This window comes from Lathyrus oleraceus, chromosome 6, assembly GCF_024323335.1.
Source record: "Lathyrus oleraceus cultivar Zhongwan6 chromosome 6, CAAS_Psat_ZW6_1.0, whole genome shotgun sequence".
Classification (NCBI taxonomy): domain Eukaryota; kingdom Viridiplantae; phylum Streptophyta; class Magnoliopsida; order Fabales; family Fabaceae; genus Lathyrus; species Lathyrus oleraceus.
In genome coordinates this window covers 430,285,737-430,307,328 of record NC_066584.1, presented here as the reverse complement: position 1 = coordinate 430,307,328, position 21,592 = coordinate 430,285,737, and the positions used below count along the sequence as shown (strand labels likewise).

The window sequence follows — 21,592 nt, the reverse complement described above, 5'->3', positions numbered from 1 at the left end:
TAAAATTAAAATTACTTATTTTCTACTTTATAATTAAATATATGATCAATTTAGGTTAACAGTGAAACATTAAAATTAAAAGAAAATAATTAGTTTAAAGACCTATTTATAAACTACAAATTAATTTAATATTTTTTTATCAGAAAGATCTAATTAAAAAACTAGTTTTAGATTTGAATTAAAAAAAATAATTTAAAAATCCACCTTAATCGCTTCTTATAGTTAGCTCCACTTTATTTTGTTATTGTTAGTTAGTTAGATTATATTCCTTTATTTGCTCCACATTATTCTTATAAACCGAAGCTTTTGACTCATTCAACTTCACACTAACCCAATATATACCCATCGAGAAAACAATAAATTTACTGGTTGTAGAATTTTCAGAGTTAACCCTAATTATGGTAACTATGAGTAGCGTACAGAAAGATGTTGAAAATCAAGGTGGAGAGTCTTCTACAAATGATGATATTGAAAAGTGGTTGCCAATAAGTGCTTCCAGAAAAGCAAAGTGGTGGTATTCAGCTTTTCATAATGTCACTGCTATGGTTGGTGCTGGAGTCCTAAGGTTACCATATGCTTTATCTCAACTTGGATGGTAATTATGTTTATATTTTTAATTTTTAATTCACTTTACTTCATAAACTCTGATTCATTGATACTAATTTAGGTTTTTGATTTATGTATTTGTATAGGTTTCCAGGGATTTCATTGATTCTAGTGTCATGACTTATGACATTTTATTCACTATGGCAACTAGTGCAAATGCATGAGATGATACCGGGGAAGAGATTTGATCGATACTTTGATCCAATGGAAGATTTGGATTCTGGATGATAATGATACAACAATTGATTGTTCAAGTTGCTTCAACCATTGTGTACTCGGTCACCCGTGGAAAATCGTTGAAGAAATTGTGCGAAATATTGATTTCTTCCGTATTTGGAGACTTTAGACAAATATATTTTATTGTCTTCTTTGTTTGTTTACGGTTGTTTCTTTCAAAGATTCCTAACTTCAATAATTTGAAGAGAATCTCTATACTCGCCGCGTTTATGTCTATATGGTATGTTAAGAAATCAAGTTGATTATTTTGATTTATGCAATTTTAATAAAAAAATGAAGTTAAGACGGATATTTTTGCAGTTATTCGATGGTGGCGTTTGGGTCGTCCCTTGCGAAGGGATTCAAAAATCATCCTATTCACTATGGTTTTTGGTGTTCGATCGCATACTCCCGCTGGAAAAACTTTCCATGTTTTTAATGCGCTTGGAACAATAGCATTTGCCTTGACATATGATCAATCAAATCTATTAAAAAAGCACAATAAAACTGATTGATCTCGATACTTGTTAAAGTGGCTTCATTTTTTAGGTATCAACCTTCATACTTTATTTCTTTCCTTACATTAGATTAGTTTAATTAAGTTTCAATCTTGATTAGCTAATTAGGAGGGTAGAATTCTCAGAATTTTAGTTTAATTAGGGTTAGTCTAATTAGATTAATTGGAAGAATTTAGAATTGAGTAATTTAATAGGCTTTGAGAAAGATTAATCCATTAGCTTAATTAGGTTAAAATCAATTAAATTTAGTTAGAATGTGTTAGAAAATATTAGGATTTTCATTAGAATTCAATTAGGACTTTTAATTAGGATTAGGAATTGGATTAAATTCTAATTAGGCTCTTGATTAAATTTAACATCATGATATTTTTTAACATTAAGCTAAAATCAATCTTTAGGATTTAATCAATTTTAGGCCATGGTTAGAATTTGACGTATTTTATAAATGACCATTTTTCCCTTATAGACTTTATGTTGTTATTTTAGTGATAGAATGAATGATCCCATTAGGATTAGAATCTGACATAGAATTTAATCATTTCCTTACAATTTTAGGACTTATACATAGGCCTTTTAATCAATATTTTGACCAATTTGTACATGATCCCTTAGGATTCCTAATTTAGATTTTTTTAACCAATTTAACAAATCAATGCATGATCCCTTAGGATAGTTTCTAACCATTACTAACTTTGATTAGATTCAAACCTATTTCCTTAAAAACAAAACAAAACCCATGATTAAATCGATCAAAAGTAATTTTGATTAATTAAATCCTTTGAACTTGTATAATCCCACAATATAAATTAAGTGATCAAAAGACCCTTGGTCACTTAATAAGACTTTTCTTCCAAGCTGTGGAGCTCAAGGCCTTAAGACAAGATCTCCAATCAAGGCATCCTCGATCATACCAAGCAACGGATTATTCAAGCACATCAAAGGTGGAATCTTCAACACTTGTTAAATCAAAGTTAGAAGAGTGTGACACGAGCCTTAAGCAATAGAAAAGGAGTGGGACTGGAGTAGTCTTACTCCCATTCTGAGTATCTTTGGGTTTGGGACGTATGACCCAATGCTCATCGTATTCACCTCTATTTATAGACTTTAGCACAATTCTAATCATACAATTGACAAATCTCTCACAACAAAAGCGAAAACAACAAAAGCAAGGACAATAATCAACAACTTATCAATCATGAATCAAGTTGTACGATACGAGCCTTAAGTAACGGAGAAGGAGTGAGACTGAAGTATTCCTACCCCCATTCTGAGTATCTTTGGATATGGGACGTATGGCCCATCGCTCATCGTATTCACCTCCGTTCATAGACTTTAGTATAATTCGAATCAAACGATTGATAAGGTCTTCATCATCCATGCAAGAAAACAACTACAAAGACTCTTCTTTCTCCCCTTGAAGTTTAAGATGAGAGTTACATGCCACGAGTCTTAAGTGGTAAAGAAGGAATGAGACTGGAGCTTTCCTACATTCATTCTAGATATCTTTGGGTGCGAGACGTTTGGCTCGTTGCTTATCGTATCGACCTCTACCCATAGGCTTTAGTGTGATTCTCATCCAGTAACTATCAAGTATCTCTATTCCATTCAAATCAATCATTTCAATCTCAATCATCCATTTCTTCTTGCCTCAAATCAATTTCTTTTTAGCCCTAGTTGTAACACCCCTTTTTCTACCCCAAAATACTTAACACATAATCATAGTAAATAAGCACGCATAAAAACAAAAGGGCGTCACATCGACGTTTTCAAAAACTAGAAGTTTTCAAAAACCAACATCATTCATCATCAATATACAATACACCTGGTCATTTAAAATAACACATTTCCATTATCATGAATATTCAAGAATATGCGTTCGCAAAGGAAAATAACGAATATCCATGCATTCATCAAATGATCCATGTCCCATACCATGATCATCTCTCAATAATCTCTTCAATTAAACATGTTCACAATTAATAACATAAAACGTATCCAAATCAGATATGAGTTCAATACTACTAATCTACCCAGTGTTACATGACCAGAGCATTGACTCACTACTTAGTCTCTAAACGAAGTACCGCAGCTCTTCAGCTAATCTCGAGTGAGCTACCGTCCACTTACTTCAGCGATACTACTCCTGAGTATCTGCGCGATACCCATGTGTCATACCCCAAAATTTGCCCATTAATATTTCAAGACATTTTTTCAGGGCACTCCGACTCATTTTTATGACACTGATCTTAAAGGAACGAAGGCCCAGCTCACGAATGACCCAAACTGGCCTGTTCGCTACACGCTCGCCTAGTGATAACATGAAATTATATCATATTTTAGGACTTAATTCAATTAAATTTTATCATTATTTATTTCAGTTCACTTTATGTTGTTAGATATTACACGGTATTTTCTTCCTATTTGTCTCAGGTGGCTTATTTGGAAGCACAAGTAAAAATGGAGGAAAAGAGGTGCAAAAAGGAGAGAAAACGAACCAAATAGCAAAGCCCAGCCCAAAGTACAAGAACACAGGTGTTGCACCTGTGACGAGCGTCACAGAGGCTGTGACGAGCGTCACGCCTTGCACACCCCTGTGACGGACGTCACACATGGTGTGACGAACGTCACACCATTCCCCTACATTTTTGGCGCAAGGAACGCCTCAGAGACGTTGAGCGTTGAGGGAGTGGTGAGCCCTATATCCACGCCATGCTTTTATGCACGTTGAAGACCTTTTTGGCAGCGGAAGCGGTTACTGAAGCATATATAAATAGCTACTTGCCAAACCAAAAGGGGAGGAGGCTTTTCCACATTTTTCCTTTGCCGTTTTCACTTTTACATATTTTCTTTTCCAGCAGCTTAGGCATTGTTTTTCCTACGAGTTCTACACTATTTCCCTTGCAATTTCCTATCTCCTTTTAGCATTTAGTTAATCCTTTTCGCACAATAGTTTCTACAACGGAAACTATTGTGTACCTTTTTACCGGATCTAACCTTACGTTAGGGTCTAGTTTATTTCCTTCGTTTTAATTTGTTGTTTAGTTGAAGAATCCAAGAACAAATCCTACCGGCTTGTGGTGGAGTGTTCAGGACTACTGTTTAGCTTATTCCGAGTAACCCTAAAGGAAACCCTGAAGGAAAAGCCGGCGGCACCGCTCATTTCGATCCGATCGGCCAATTCAAGGTTGCAATTCAATTGCAAACAGGTTTGCGTTACTATCGTCGCTTTATGTTCCGAATTCACATGTGATACCATAATTGAATGCATAAATATATTTGAGGTTTTGCATGTGGACTTAAGTATGCCTGGATACCTTGAATTGTTGTAATGGATGCCGTTGTTCTTTCGCTCTGTTTTGATCTTTGCCCATCTGACCTGTCTTATCATAACCATGCTCTGTTTACCTGATACTATTACTGCTTTGGTGCAACTCTTGATTGCATCCTGATTGGTATTCTAACCCGTTTGCTGAATTTTGTAAAGGCTCACATATCCCAGGAAAAGAGTGTTGTTTAGGCCTTCCACTTTATTTGTGGGATACCCTTGTGAAGAGCTGCCCTAAATTGCTTAATTAATTTTAATTAATCAATTTTAATATATTAATTTTAATGTATTATTTTTAATGTATTGATTTTAATGTGGAGATTCACCCTAATTACTTAATTAACTTTAAAACATGGACTTTAAATATGTGATCTTGGACCTCTCTTTTGCCCTACGGTATTACGGTGTAACGGTCATGTCCCGCGAATATGGGGATACCCTTAGCAAAGACCCTTCGGTTAAATCATCATAGTCCCTCGAATGTTGCCTTTGTCCCGCGATGACCCTTCGGTGTAGCCTACGGTTAAATGATGATAGTCCTTTCGAATGCTAAGGTATCCTCACAACTGTTGCCTTCAATGACCTATCGATGACCCTACGATGACCCTTTTACATCCAAAGGATAAAACTACTTACTTCTCAATAGTAAGGATAGTTTTACCCTCATAAGGATAGGAAACGTTCATAACGACCTTAGGAAGGTATAACTCTCAATTGCTGGATCATAACCTAAAAACATTTCCCACCCCTCCCACTTTGCAAATCCTAGAAAATCACCACTTGGTATACATTCATACTAGAATCATTACCAAGTCATATTTTTCTAAACCATTTTCAAAATCAAACGAGATAAATACTTTGTATACATTCATACGAGAATCATTACAAAGTTAAACTCTCTTTTCGAAACATTTTTAACAATTAACGAACACTTTTCAGACAAAAAATATAAGTGATCCAGCAATTAAGAGCCCATGGATAACCATGGATACAAAGGGTGCTAATACCTTCCCTTTGTATAATGTACCTCCCGAACCCAAAATCTATTGAGGTCTTTCCTGTTCTTTTCCACCTTTCCTTATTGGATAAAAGAAAAGTCGGTGGCGACTCTTGCTATCCGCGACATTGCGATAAAAAGCAAAACACCCCAAGTCAGTTCACCGTATGACACCATGTAAAGGTTACATTCAAACAGAAAGGGTGAGAATTCAAATCATTATGAAGAAGTATTAATCAAGTACAATGATTAAATCAACAATTAAAGGAATTCATCACACTTCATATAACCATGTAAATAATATTAACCAACATTTATTTCACATGTTTCAAGCACACCTTAAAACTCAAGGAGTATAATATTCAAATCCAATATTATATTCTCAAATATACACATAACTACATTTATCACATAATCACATATTCATTCAAGTTATGTATCCAAACATCATCAAATTCAATTACCATATCTCATACACACATCACAATCACATCAATGCAAACATTCAATTATCACATAACTCTAATTTGACTCAATGCAAGACATGTGACTCTATGCATGTGGTACCAAAATGTGAACCCAATGTTTCACCGCTTTCCGATTCAATATCGAGAGTCCAAGCCACTACGTCTATTTCCAATTAAGGATCAACGTCTGCTACGCCTATTTCCAATTAAGGATCAACGTCTAATACCACGTCTATTTCCAATTAAGGATCAACGTCTGCTACGTCTATTTCCAATTAAGGATCAACGTCTAATACCATGTGAACCCACAGTTTCATCGCTTCCACTATGAAGCCGACCATGCCATGAATGAATGTACAAATACCAATACATATGCAATTAAGATCATCTCTACCATCTTAACATTCCACATATCACCATAATTCAACTCAATGAATTATCCACCAATGGTACATATACACATTCATAACAAATACACCATTCACATAATATGCAATTAAGATCATCTCTACCATCTTAACATTCATAACAAATACACCATTCACATAATATGCAATTAAGATCATCTCTACCATCTTAACATTCATAACAAATACACCATTCACATAATATGCAATTAAGATCATCTCTACCATCTTAACATTCATAACAAATACACCATTCACATAATATGCAATTAAGATCATCTTTCTAATGCTTTAAACCCCAACCCAAAATGATTCACGAGTTGAAAGTTATGAATAAAACCGTGCACGAAGGCATTACTAAAAAGTTGTTGTTTATTAAATTTTCCAACATAATTTTCATCTTCTTCAACCCCCAAAACGTCCATGAAATAATCTCGAAAATTATTTTATTCCTGAAATAAAGTTATAGCCATCTGTTTAAGCTATCCAACGCTTCAAACGGCACACAATTTGGACTTACAGTTCAAAAGTTATGACCAAAACGATTTCAACAATAAAACATAAAAAAGCCGCGATTGTGACGGACAGCATGCAGAATTTTCTGCGTTTTTCATCGTTGGAGGACCTTCGGACCTTCGATTTCAATTCCGTAAAAAGTCAAACGTTCAGAAAATTATAACTCACACAATACTCTAAATATATAACGTTAATTTGCAGTTTTAACATGATCAATCACCACAATCAAGCATACTCATCAAAACCTAACAATTCCAAACAACCATACAAAATTAGGGATATATTTAGAGTTTGGAATTGTTAGGTTTTGATGAGTATGCTTGATTGTGGTGATTGATCGTGTTAAAACTGCAAATTAACATTATATATTTAGAGTATTGTATGAGTTATAATTTTCTGAACGTTTGGCTTTGTACGGAATTGAAATCAGAGGTCCGAAGGTCCTCCAACGATGAAAAACGCAGAAAATTCTGCATGCTGTCCGTCACAATCGCGGCCTTTTTTATGTTTTATTGTCGAAATCGTTTTGGTCATAACTTTTGATCCGTAAGTCCAAATTGAGTGTCGTTTGAAGCGTTGGATAGCTGAAATAGAGGGCTATAACTTTGATTCAGGAATAAAATAATTTTGGAGATTATTTCATGGACGTTACTACAACTTTTTAGTAATGCCTTCGTGCACGGTTTTATTCATAACTTTCAACTCGTGAATCATTTTGGGTTGGGGTTTAAAGCATTAGAAAGATGATCTTAATTGCATATTATGTGAATGGTGTATTTGTTATGAATGTTAAGATGGTAGAGATGATCTTAATTGCATATTATGTGAATGATGTATTTGTTATGAATGTTAAGATGGTAGAGATGATCTTAATTGCATATTATGTGAATGGTGTATTTGTTATGAATGTTAAGATGGTAGAGATGATCTTAATTGCATATTATGTGAATGGTGTATTTGTTATGAATGTTAAGATGGTAGAGATGATCTTAATTGCATATTATGTGAATGGTGTATTTGTTATGAATGTTAAGATGGTAGAGATGATCTTAACTACATATTATGTGAATGGTGTATTTGTTATGAATGTGTATATGTACCATTGGTGGATAATTCATAGAGTTGAATTATGGTGATATGTGGAATGTTAAGATGGTAGAGATGATCTTAATTGCATATGTATTGGTATTTGTACATTCATTCATGGCATGGTCGGCTTCATAGTGGAACCGGTGAAACTGTGGGTTCACATGGTATTAGACGTTGATCCTTAATTGGAAATAGGCGTAACAGACGTTGATCCTTAATTAAAAATAGACGTGGTATTAGACGTTGATCCTTAATTGGAAATTGGCATAGTAGACGTTGATCCTTAATTGGAAATAGACGTGGTATTAGACGTTGATCCTTAATTGGAAATAGGCGTAGCAGACGTTGATCCTTAATTGGAAATAGACGTAGTGGCTTGGATTCTAGATATTGAATCAGAAAGCGGTGAAACGTTGTGTTTACATTTTGGTACCACATGCATAGAGTCACATGTCTTGCATTGAGTCACATTAGAGTTATGTGATAATTGAATGTTTGTATTGATGTGATTGTGATGTGTGTATGAGATATGGTAATTGAATTTGATGATGTTTGGATACATAACTTGACTGAATATGTGATTATGTGATAATTGTAGTTATATGTATATTTGAGAATATAATATTGGATTTGAATATTATACTCCTTGAGTTTTTAGGTGTGCTTGAAACATGTGAAATAAATGTTGGTCAATATTATTTACATGGTTATATGAAGTGTGATGAATTCCTTTAATTGTTGATTTAATCATTGTGCTTGATTAATACTTCTTCATAATGATTTGAATTCTCACCCTTTCTGTTTGAATGTTACCTTTACATGGGTATCGCGCAGATACTCAGGAGTAGTATCGCTGAAGTAAGTGGACGGTAGCTCACTCGAGATTAGCTGGAGAGTTGCGGTACTTCGTTTAGAGACTAAGTAGTGAGTCAATGCTCTGGTCATGTAACACTGGGTAGATTAGTAGTATCGAACTCATATCTGATTTGGATACGTTTTATGTTATAATTGTGAACATGTTTAATTGAAGAGATTATTGAGAGATGGTCATGGTATGGGACATGGATCATTTGATGAATGCATGGATATTCGTTATTTTCAGTTGTGAACGCATATTCTTGAATATTCATGATAATGGAAATGTGTTATTTTAAATGACCAGGTGTATTGTATATTGATGTTGAATGATGTTGGTATTTGTTTTTGAAAACGCCGATGTGATGCCCTTCTGTTTATATGCGTGCTTATTTACTCTGATTATATGTTAAGTATTTTGGGGTAGAAAAAGGGGTGTTACACTAGTGGGCTGAACTACGAAAGCTATGATTTCCTTATTGCACTATAAGGGTTCGTAGGCAGAAGAACCCAGTTTCTTTGCAAGCTATCTTATCTATATTTTATTTATCAATCGATCATTCTCCATTCATGAAATCTATACCATCTTTTTGAGATCAACCGTACTTCTCCTTGACTCATTGTCTATCCTTTTAGGACGTTGATCAGTGCATTTTGATGCACATTCTTCTATATTTATACTTATGCATTTCCATGTTTTAGTTTGGTTATTTTTCCCTTTTAATGTGTTTTTATAATTTATCTTATTTTTACACTTATTTGTTTTTCGTAGTTTATTTTCAGCATTAGCAGTCTGCACGAATAAATTCATAACTGGAGCTAGGAGTATCGGATTGAGGCGTGCTACCAGTCGATAAAAATCTAAGAGAAAGAGCTACAACTTTTAAGTTGAAGCCAAAAGCTGACTTGGAGTGAAAACGTCTCAAATAATTTGTTGAAGTTTCATACTTTAGGAAATATTTTCTTTTGGGTCATTTGTTGGGCCGAATTTAGGTTTTGCGGCCCATTTTGAATTATAAGTGAAACTCTTATTCTGTTTAAAAGGGCAGCCGCGGCACTGTAGCAATTACACATTATTCACCATAACTTTTTTCTTTTGTGCGATCATGAAGAGGAACTAATCTTCTAGAGTCAATCTGCTGTAACCGAATTTCCAAGGCTTTGAGGTTTTTATTCTATCAATTTAATTTCGTTCTCTTTCAATTCTATTCTATGAAATTTCATTTGCTTAATCTGTATTTTATGGAATGGTTTTGATTAAATTCGTATGATTGCATTCCTAACTATTAATCGCAGTTTTCGTCGCTTTGTCGTTAAATTGCGTTTGTAAATCGTGTTTGCTTAATTCACGATTGTATTTATCCGTTTGCTTAACTCAGAATATAGGAATATAAATTTGCCATATATCTATTGCGCTTGTCAATCGAATTTGAATCGAATAGAGGTCGAAGCCGCTTAGGGAATTGGTAGGTAAAAACCAATGATTAGTCGGAACCAAAAACAGTAGATTGACTTATTTTATAACCGCTTATTTTAATCACTTTTTTGCTTTGTTTTCTAAATCGACCATTAAAACATAAACCCCCCTTAAAGCGATTTCATTAGGTTAAGAATAATACAAGAATCCTTGCTTTACGAAACTCGAGGTGTCGCTTCCCGTTTACTATATTTTATTACTCGTTTTTGACCCGTGTGCGACAGCGGATCAAATTGGCGCCGTTGCCGGGGATTATTGTAGATTTTATCCATTATTATAGTATAACTATTATTATAGTCCTAGGTGTTGTTTTTTAGCATTTTTTTGCCCAATTTGATCCGCTGTCGCACACGGGTCAAAAACGAGTAGTAAAATATAGTAAACGGGAAGCGACACCTCGAGTATCATATCGCAAGGATTCTTGTATTATTCTTAACCTAATGAAATCGATTTAAGGGGGGTTTATGTTTTAGTGGTCGATTTAGAAAACAAAGCAAAAAAAGTGATTAAAATAAGCGATTATAAAATAAGTCAATCTACTGTTTTTGGTTTCCGGCTAATCATTGGTTTTTACCTACCAATTCCCTAAGCGGCTTCGACCTCTATTCGATTCAAATTCGATTGACAAGCGCAATATATATATGACAGATTTATATTCCTATATTCCGAATAAAGCAAACGGATAAATACAATCGTGAATTAAGGGGGGTTTATGTTTTAGTGGTCGATTTAGAAAACAAAGCAAAAAAAGTGATTAAAATAAGCGATTATAAAATAAGTCAATCTACTGTTTTTGGTTTCCGGCTAATCATTGGTTTTTACCTACCAATTCCCTAAGCGGCTTCGACCTCTATTCGATTCAAATTCGATTGGCAAGCGCAATATATATATGACAGATTTATATTCCTATATTCCGAATAAAGCAAACGGATAAATACAATCGTGAATTAAGCAAACACGATTTACAAACGCAATTTAATGACAAAGCGACGAAAACTGCGATTAATAGTTAGGAATGCAATCATACGAATTTAATCAAAACCATTCCACAAAATACAGATTAAGCAAATGAAATTTCATAAAATAGAATTGAAAGATAACGAAATTAAATTGATAGAATAAAAACCTCAAAGCCTTGGAAATTCGATTACAACAGATTGACTCTAGGAGATTAGTTCCTCTTCATGATCGCACAAAAGCAAAAAGTAATGGTGAATAATGTGTAATTGCTACAGTACCGCGGCTGCCCTTTTAAATAGAACAAGGGTTTCACTTATAATTTAAACTGGGCCGGAAAACCTAAATTCGGCCCAATAAATGACCCAAAAGAAAATATTTCCTAAAGTACGAAACTTCAACGAATTATTTGAGACTTTTTCACTCCGAATCAGATTTCGGCTTCAACATAAAAGTTGTAGCTCTTTCTCTTAGCTTTCCAACTACTAGTAGCACGCCTCTATCCGATACTCCTAGCTCCAGTTATGAATTTATTCGTGCAGACTGCTAATGCTGAAAATAAACTGCGAAAAACAAATAAGTGTAAAAATAAGATAAATTATAAAAACACATTAAAAGGGAAAAATAACCAAACTAAAACATGGAAATGCATAAGTATAAATATAGAAGAATGTTCATCAAAATGCACTGATCAAATTCCCCCACACTTGAACTTTTGCACTCCGAGCAAAATTTAAAATAAAACAAAGAAAACACAAACACATCATTAGTTACTCATCCTAGACTACAAGTCTTCTTCAGTTAAGTTTGCATCGATAGGTACTAATCTTGCACACTAAGGATATCGTAGGAACACTAATCCACAATTGTGCAGTCATAAACCTCCTGAATACACAAACTAACTCGAACCATGTTATTATGTTAAAGCCTAACTTACTCATCCTTCTTTTTGCTCTTTTTCATTCAGGTGCAATCACACTAAGCCCGTTATCTCCACACACCCATAGCAAGGCGACCGGTTAGTGACTCTGATCCTTTTTGCACGGGATCCTAGTACTTACGTGACATAACCCTTTACTTACTCAGTTGTAGTTGCGGGGGATCGGACCGTAATCCGCCCTACCAAGTTCAGCACCAGAAACCGCTGAACCAACTGACAACGAGTCTTATTTTCAATTTTTTTAAGGTTCTACATCCGTTGGGTTAAGTGACCGGGTAAGGGTCACCAAACTTAGAAGGTGCATTCCCTTTTCTTTTTTTTTCTTTTTCGGAACACTCACTTATATTCATCAGCTTCCCTGTGTAGAGTGTGTGTGAGATGGTCCTAACAACAGTCCATCTCTTCATCGAGAGTTGTTTGGGCAAACAACCCCAAACACTTAATTCAATCTTTCTTTTTGGCTTTACCTTATAGTGGTGTCCTGCTAGTCCACGTATTGGTAAATGCCTACTTTACTCTTCGATTAAGAGTCTATCCTTCGCATCGATCCAAGATAATATCCTGATTTGATCTTGAACTATTGATTCCCCAGCAAGTGACACACTACTCCTTACACTCCATTACTCCTATCCTTCCTTGAAGATGTATTTGTCTTGTGAGTCCCTGTTGCTTAGACAAACATCTCTCTTTCTATTTTCGCGGTTTCTAACTATGATTGCTCTGACTTTCTCATTGCACGATGAGAATACGTAGACACGAGGATACGAATCCTTGGCGAGCATACTTCTAATTATTCCTCATTCGCCTTAGGGCATCATTCATATCTTTCACTATTCATTACCTATCTTCGATCATAAATCGTTCACCTAGTGATATATCTGTCTCTTTGACATCGAAATACACTTTCCTTGGAAATCCATATACACATACTCCCGCTGGGAAAACTTTCAATATTTTTAATGCGCTTGGAACAATAGTGTTTGCCTTGACATATGATCAATCAAATCTATTAAAAAGCACAATAAAACTGATTGATCTCGATACTTGTTAAAGTGGCTTCATTGCTAAGGTACCAACCTTCATACTTTATTTCTAAGGTATCAACATTCATATCATATAGTTATATCAATTAGTTACGCCACATTCTTAATAAAAAGAATAGCTTTCAGAAACAGATAAACATTATTAAAATGAAGTAAAAAAATTAACCCTTTTCAACGGCAGAAGTAGTTCTGTCATCATCAACCACATTCCAATTACTTATTCTTCTGGGGGTTGGGCTGCAATTTGTGATGCTTCTGTTTCCATAAGCACGAGTCCTTATTCTTCTGAGTTCAGGAGGAAAGCAATTAGTGATGCTTCTGTTTCCATAAGCACGAGTCCTTATTCTTCTAAGTTCAGACAGAAATCTACCATATACAGTAAAATCTCGAGGCTCTTGAGCATCTGTTGGTGAAAAAGAAGAGGAGCTGACATTGTCGTCTTCAAGGAAGTTCGTCATTGTCACTGACCAATAGTATTTTTTGTTTGATGGGCTGAGAGATGTAGGTTCTTCTTATATAGACAACACCTCAATGTGCTTATATAATGTGATAAGCACAAATGGAAAATAATATTTAAACATGTTTATTGTTCTATTAAATTCAAATTTTTCAATAAATTAAATGCTGTGATTAAAAAAAGTCAAAAAATTCAAGGGTGATCATAATTTCTTGACTTTTTTTAATCACAATCTTTAACTTATTGAAAAATTTGACTTTAATAGAATAACATACATGTTTAAATATTATTTTCCATTTGTGCTTATCACATTATATACACACGCTAAGGTTTTTTTCTATATAAGAAGAACCTACATCTCTCAGCCTATCAAACAAAAAATACTATTGGTGAGTGACAATGACGAACTTCCTCGAAGACGACAATGTCAGCTCCTCTTCTTCTTCACCAACACATTCTAAAGAGCCTTGAGATTTTACTGTATATAGTAGATTTCCGTCTGAACTCAGAAGAATAAGGACTCGTTCTTATGGAAACAGAAGCATCACAAATTGTTTCCCGTATGAACTCAGAAGAATAAGAATGCGTGCTTATGGAAACAGAAGCATCACAAATTGCAGCCCAGCCCCCCGAAGAATAAGTAATTGGAATGTGGTTGATGATGACAGAACTACTTCTGCCGATGAAAAAGTTTTTTTTTACTTCATTCCAATCATGTTTATTTGTTTCTGAAAGTTATTCTTTTGATTAACAATGTCGCGTAACTACTTGATATGAATGTTGATACCTTAGAAATGAAGCCACTTTAACAAATCTATAAAAAGAGCACATTAAAACTGATTGATCTCGATACTTGTTAAAGTGGCTTCATTTCTAAGGTATCAACATTCATACTTCATTTCTGAGGTATCAACATTCATATCAATTAGTTACTCATTTCTAAGGTATCAACATTCATATCAATTAGTTTTATCAATTAGTTACGCCATATTGTTAATCAAAAGAATAGCTTTAAAAAATAGATAAATATTGTTAAAATGAAGTAAAAAAAAATAACCCTTTTCATCAGCAGAAGTAGTTCTGTCATCATCAACCACATTCCAATTACTTCTTCTTCTGGGGGTTGGGCTGCAATTTGTGATGCTTCTGTTTCCATAAGCATGAGTCCTTATTCTTCTGAGTTCAGGCGGGAAGAAATTTGTGATGCTTCTGTTTCCATAAGCACGAGTCCTTATTCTTCTGAGTTCAGACGAAAATCTACCATATACCGTAAAGTCTCAAGGCTCTTGAGCATGTGTTGGTGAAGAAGAAGAGGAGATGACAATATCGTCTTCGAGGAAGTTCGACATCGTCACTCACCAATAGTATTTTTTGTTTGATGGGCTGAGAGGTGTAGGTTCTTCTTATATAGAAAAACATCTCAATGTGCTTATATAGTGTGATAAGCACATATGGAAAATGGAAAATAATATTTAAACTTGTTTGTTGTTCTATTAATGTCAAATTTTTCAATAAATTAAATATTGTGATTAAAAAAAGTCAAAAAATTCTAGGGTGATTATAATTTCTTGACTTATTTTAATCACAATCTTTAGTTTATTGAAAAATTTGACTTTAATAGAATAACAAACATGTTTGAATATTATTTTCCATTTGTGCTTATTACATTATATACACACGCTGAGGGTTTTTTCTATATAAGAAGAACCTACATCTCTCAGCCCATCAAACAAAAAATACTATTGGTGAGTGACAATGACGAACTTCCTCGAAGACGACAATGTCATCTCCTTTTCTTCTTCACCAACACTTTGTCAGGAGCCTCGAGATTTTACTGTATATAGTAGATTTCCATCTGAACTCAGAACAATAAGGACTCGTTCTTATGGAAACAGAAGCATCACAAATTTCTTTCCGTCTAAACTCAGAAGAATAAAAATGTGTGCTTATGGAAACAGAAGCATCGCAAATTGCAGCCCATACCCCCGAAGAATAAGTAATTGGAATGTGGTTGATGATGACAGAACTACTTCTGCCGATAAAAAAAGTTGTTTTTTTTACTTCATTTCCATAATGTTTATCCGTTTCTGAAAGCTATTCTTTTGATTAACAATGTCGCGTAACTAATTGATATGAATGTTGATACCTTAGAAATGAAGCCACTTTAACAAATCTATAAAAAACGCACAATAAAACTGATTGATCTCGATACTTGTTAAAGTGGTTTCATTTCTAAGGTATCAACATTCATACTTCATTTCTAAGGTATCAACTTCATATCAATTAGTTACATCAATTAGTTACATCAATTAGTTACGCCACATTGTTAATCAAAAGAATAACTTTCAAAAAATTATAAACATTATTAAAATGAAGTAAAAGAAATAACCCTTTTCATCGGCAGAAGTAATTCTGTCATCATCAACCACATTCCACTTACTTATTCTTCAGGGGGATGAGCTGCAATTTGTGATGCTTCTGTTTCCATAAGCACGAGTCCTTATTCTTATGAGTTCTGGCGGAAAGCAATTCATGATGCTTCTATTTCCACAAGCACGAGTCCTTATTCTTCTGAGTTCAGACGGAAAATCTACCATATACAGTAAAATCTCGAGTCTCTTGAGCATGTGTTGGTGAAGAAGAAGAGGAGCTGACATTGTCGTCTTCGAGGAAGTTCGTCATTGTCACTCACCAATAGTATTTTTTGTTTGATCGGCTGAGATATGTAGGTTCTTCTTATATAGAAAAAAACTTCAATGTTCTTATATAATGTGATAAGCACAAATGGAAAATGGAAAATATTATTTAAACATGTTTGTTGTTTTATTAAAGTCAAATTTTTCAATAAATTAAAGATTGTGATTAAAAAAAGTCAAAAACTTCAAGGGTGATTATAATTTCTTGACTTTTTTTAATCACAATCTTTAACTTATTGAAAAATTAGACTTTAATAGAATAAAAAACAAGGTTAAATATTATTTTCCATTTGTGCTTATCACATTATATGCACACGCTGAGGTTTTTTTCTATATAAGACTCCACCTACATCTCTCAGCCCATCGAACAAAAAATACTATTGGTGAGTGTCAATGACGAACTTCCTCAAAGACAACAATGTCAACTCTTCTTCTTCACCAACACATGCTTAAGAACCTCAAGATTTTACTATATATGGTAGATTTCAGTCTAAACTCAGAAGAATAAGGACCCGTTCTTATTGAAACAGAAGCATCACAAATTGCTTTCCGTCTGAATTCAAAAGAATATGAACATGTGCTTATGGAAATAGAAGCATCACAAATTGCAGCCCTGCCCCCCGAAGAATAAGTAATTGGAATGTGGTTGATGATGACAGAACTACTTCTGCCGATGAAAAAGGTTTTTTTTACTTCATTTCAATAATGTTTATCTGTTTCTGAAAGCTATTCTTTAGATTAACAGTGTCGCGTAACTGATTGATATGAATGTTGATACCTTAGAAATGAAACCACTTTAACAAATCTATAAAAAAAAGCACAATAAAACCGATTGATCTCGATACTTGTTAAACTGACTTGATTTCTAAGGTATCAACATTCATACTTCATTTCTAAGGTATCAACACTCATATCAATTAGTTACGCATTTCTAAGGTATCAACATTCATATCAATTAGTTATATCAATTAGTTACGCCACATTGTTAATCAAAAGAATAGCTTTCAAAAATAGATAAACATTATTAAAATGAAGTAAAACAAAACATTTTTCATCGGCAGAAGTAATTCTGTCATCATCAACCACATTCCACTTACTTATTCTTCAGGGGGATGGGCTGCAATTTGTGATGCTTCTGTTTCCATAAGCACGAGTAGTTATTCTTATGAGTTCTGGCGGAAAACAATTTGTGATGCTTCTATTTCCACAAGCACGGGTCCTTATTCTTCTGAGTTTAGACGAAAAATCTACCATATACAGTAAATTCTAGAGGCTCTTGAGCATGTGTTGGTGAAGAAGAAGAGGAGCTGACATTGTCGTCTTCGAGGAAGTTCGTCATTGTCACTCACCGATTGTATTTTTTGTTTGATGGGTTGAGAGATGTAGGTTCTTCTTATATAGAAAAAAACTTCAATGTTCTTATATAATGTGATAAGCACAATTGGAAAATGGAAAATAATATTTAAACATGCTTGTTGTTTTATTAAAGTCAAATTTTTCAATAAATTAAGGTTATGATTAAAAAAAGTCAAAAACTTCAAGCGTGATTATAATTTCTTGACTTTTTTTAATCACAATCTTTAACTTATTGAAAAATTCGACTTTAATAGAATAACAAACATGTTTAAATATTTTTTTCCCTTTGTGCTTATCACATTATATACACACGCTGGGGTTTTTTTCTATATAAGACTTTACCTACATCTCTCAGCCCATCAAACAAAAAGGTGAGTGTCAATGACGAACTTCCTCGAAGACGACAATGTCATCTCTTCTTCTTCACTAACACATGCTCAAGAACTTTGAGATTTTACTATATACGGTAGATTTCAGTCTAAACTCAGAAGAATAAGGACCCGTTCTTATACAGAAGCATCACAAATTGCTTTTCGTCTGAATTCAAAAGAATAAGAACGTGTGCTTATGAAAATAGAAGCATCACAAATTGCAGCCCTGCCCCCCGAAGAATAAGTAATTGGAATATGGTTGATGATGACATAACTACTTCTGCCGATGAAAAAGGTTTTTCTTTACTTCATTTCAATAATGTTTATCTGTTTCTGAAAGCTATTCTTTTGATTAACAGTGTTGCGTATCTAATTGATATGAATATTGATACCATAGAAATGCAGCCACTTTAACAAATCTATAAAAAAAGCCATATAAAACTGATTGATCTCGATACTTGTTAAAGTGGCTTCATTTCTAAGGTATCAACATTCATACTTCATTTCTAAGGTATCAACATTCATATCAATTAGTCACACATTTCTAAGGTATCAACATTCATATCAATTAGTTACATCAATTAGTTACGCCACTCTGTTAATCAAAAGAATAGCTTTCAAAAACATATAAACATTATTAAAATGAAGTAAAAAAAATAACCCTTTTCATCGGCAGAAGTAATTCTATCATCATCAACCAGATTCCACTTACTTATTCTTCAGGGGGATGGGCTGCAATTTTTGATGCTTCTGTTTCCATAAGCACGAGTCCTTATTCTTCTAAGTTCAAGAGGAAAGCAATTTGTGATGCTTCTATTTCCACAAGCACGAGTCCTTATTCTTCTGAGTTCAGACGGAAATCTTCTATATACAGTAAAATCTCGAGGCTCTTGAGCATGTGTTGGTGAAGAAGTAAAGGAGCTGACATTGTCGTCTTCGAGGAAGTTCGTCATTGTCACTCACCAATAGTATTTTTTGTTTGATGGGTTGAGAGATGTAGGTTCTTCTTATATAGAAAAAAAACTTCAACGTTCTTATATAATGTGATAACCACAAATGGAAAAAGGAAAATAATATTTAAACATGTTTCTTGTTCTATTAAAGTCAAAATTTTCAATATATTAAAGATTGTGATTAAAAAAAGTCAAAAACTTCAAGGGTGATTATAATTTCTTGACTTTTTTAAAACACAATCTTTAACTTATTGAAAAATTTGACTTTAATAGAATAAAAAACAAGTTTAAATATTATTTTCCATTTGTGCTTATCACATTATATACACACGCTGAGATTTTTTTCTATATAAGAAGAACCTATATCTCTCAGCCCATCAAACAAAAAATACTATTGGTGAGTAACAATGACGAACTTCCTCGAAGATTACAATGTCAGCTCCTCTTCTTCTTCACCAACACATGCTCAAGAGCCTCGAGATTTTACTGTATATAGTAGATTTTCGTCTGAACTCAGAAGAATACGGACTCGTGCTTGTGGAAACAGAAGCATCACAAATTGCTTTCCGTCAAAACTCAGAAGAATAACAACGCGTTCTTATGGAAACAAAAGCATCACAAATTGCAACCCAGCCCCCCGAAGAATAAGTAATTGGAATGTGGTTGATGATGACAGGACTACTTCAGCCGATGGAAACGTTTATTTCGTTTACTTCATTTCAATAATGTTTATCTATTTCTGAAAGCTATTCTTTTGATTAACAATGTGGCGTAACTAATCGATATAAAGGATGGTACCTTAGAAATGAAGCCACTTTAACCAATCTATAAAAAAAGCATAATAAAACTGATTGATCTTGATACTTGTTAAAGTGGCTTCATTTCTAAGTTATCAACATTCATATCAATTAGTTACGCATTTCTAAGGTATCAACATTCATATCAATTAGTTATAACAATTAGTTACGCCACACTGTTAATCAAAATAATATTTTTCAAAAACAAATAAACATTATTAAATGAAGTAAAAAAATCCCTTTTCATTGGCAGAAGTAATTCTGTCATCATCAACCAGATTCCAATTACTTATTCTTCTGGGGACTGGGCTGCAATTTGTGATGCTTTTATTTCCATAAGCACGAGTCCTTATTCTTCTAAGTTCAGGGGGAATGCAATTTGTGATGCTTCTATATCCACAAGCACAAGTCTTTATTCTTCTGTGTTTAGATGGAAATCTACCATATACAGTAAAATCTCGAGGCTCTTGAGCATGTGTTGGTGAAGAAGAAGAGGAGCTGACAATTGTCATCTTCGAGGAAGTTCGTCATTGTCACTCACCAATAGTATTTTTTGTTTGATGGGTTGAGAGATGTAGGTTCTTCTTATATAGAAAAAAACTTCAACGTTCTTATATAATGTGATAAGCACAAATGGAAAATGGAAAATAATATTTAAACATGTTTGTTATTCTATTAAAGTTAAATTTTTCAATATATTAAATATTGTGATTAAAAAAAGTCAAAAAATCAAGGGTGATTATAATTTATTGACTTTTTTTAATCACAATCTTTAACTTATTGAAAAATTTGATTTTAATAGAATTACAAACATGTTTAAATATTATTTTCCATTTGTGCTTATCACATTATATACACACGCTGAGGTTTTTTTCTATGTAAGAAGAACCTACATCTCTCAGCCCATCAAACAAAAAATACTATTGGTGAGTGACAATGATGAACTTCCTCGAAGATGACAATGTCAGCTCCTCTTCTTCTTCACCAACACATGCTCAAGAGCCTCGAGATTTTACTGTATATGGTAGATTTCAGTCTGAACTCAGAAGAATAAGGACTCGTTCTTATAGAAATAGAAGCATCACAAATTGCTTTCCGTCTGAACTCAGAAGAATAAGAACGCGTGCTTATGGAAACAGAAACATCACAAATTGCAGCCCAACCCCCCGAAGAATAAGTAATTGAAATGTAGTTGATGATGACAGAACTACTTCTGCCGATGAAAAAGATTTTTTTTTACTTCATTTCAATAATGTTTATCTGTTTCTGAAAGCTATTCTTTTGATTAACAGTGTCGCGTAACTAATTGATATGAATGTTGATACCTTAGAAATGAAGCCACTTTAACAAAACTACAAAAAAACACAATAAAACTGATTGATCTTGATACTTGTTAAACTGGCTTCAATTCTAAGGTATCAACATTCATACTTCATTTCTAAGGTATCAACATTCATATAATTTAGTTACGCATTTCTAAGGTATCAACATTCATATCAATTAGTTATATCAATTAGTTACGCCACATTGTTAATCAAAATAATATCTT

The 21,592-nt window shown here is 33.7% G+C and overlaps 1 pseudogene; it reads left to right on the top strand.

Annotated features, from left to right (window-relative positions):
- The first annotated feature begins 407 nt into the window (after window positions 1-407).
- Window positions 408-1,337, top strand: LOC127096085 (lysine histidine transporter-like 5; annotated as a pseudogene).
- Window positions 1,338-21,592: the final 20,255 nt, after the last annotated feature.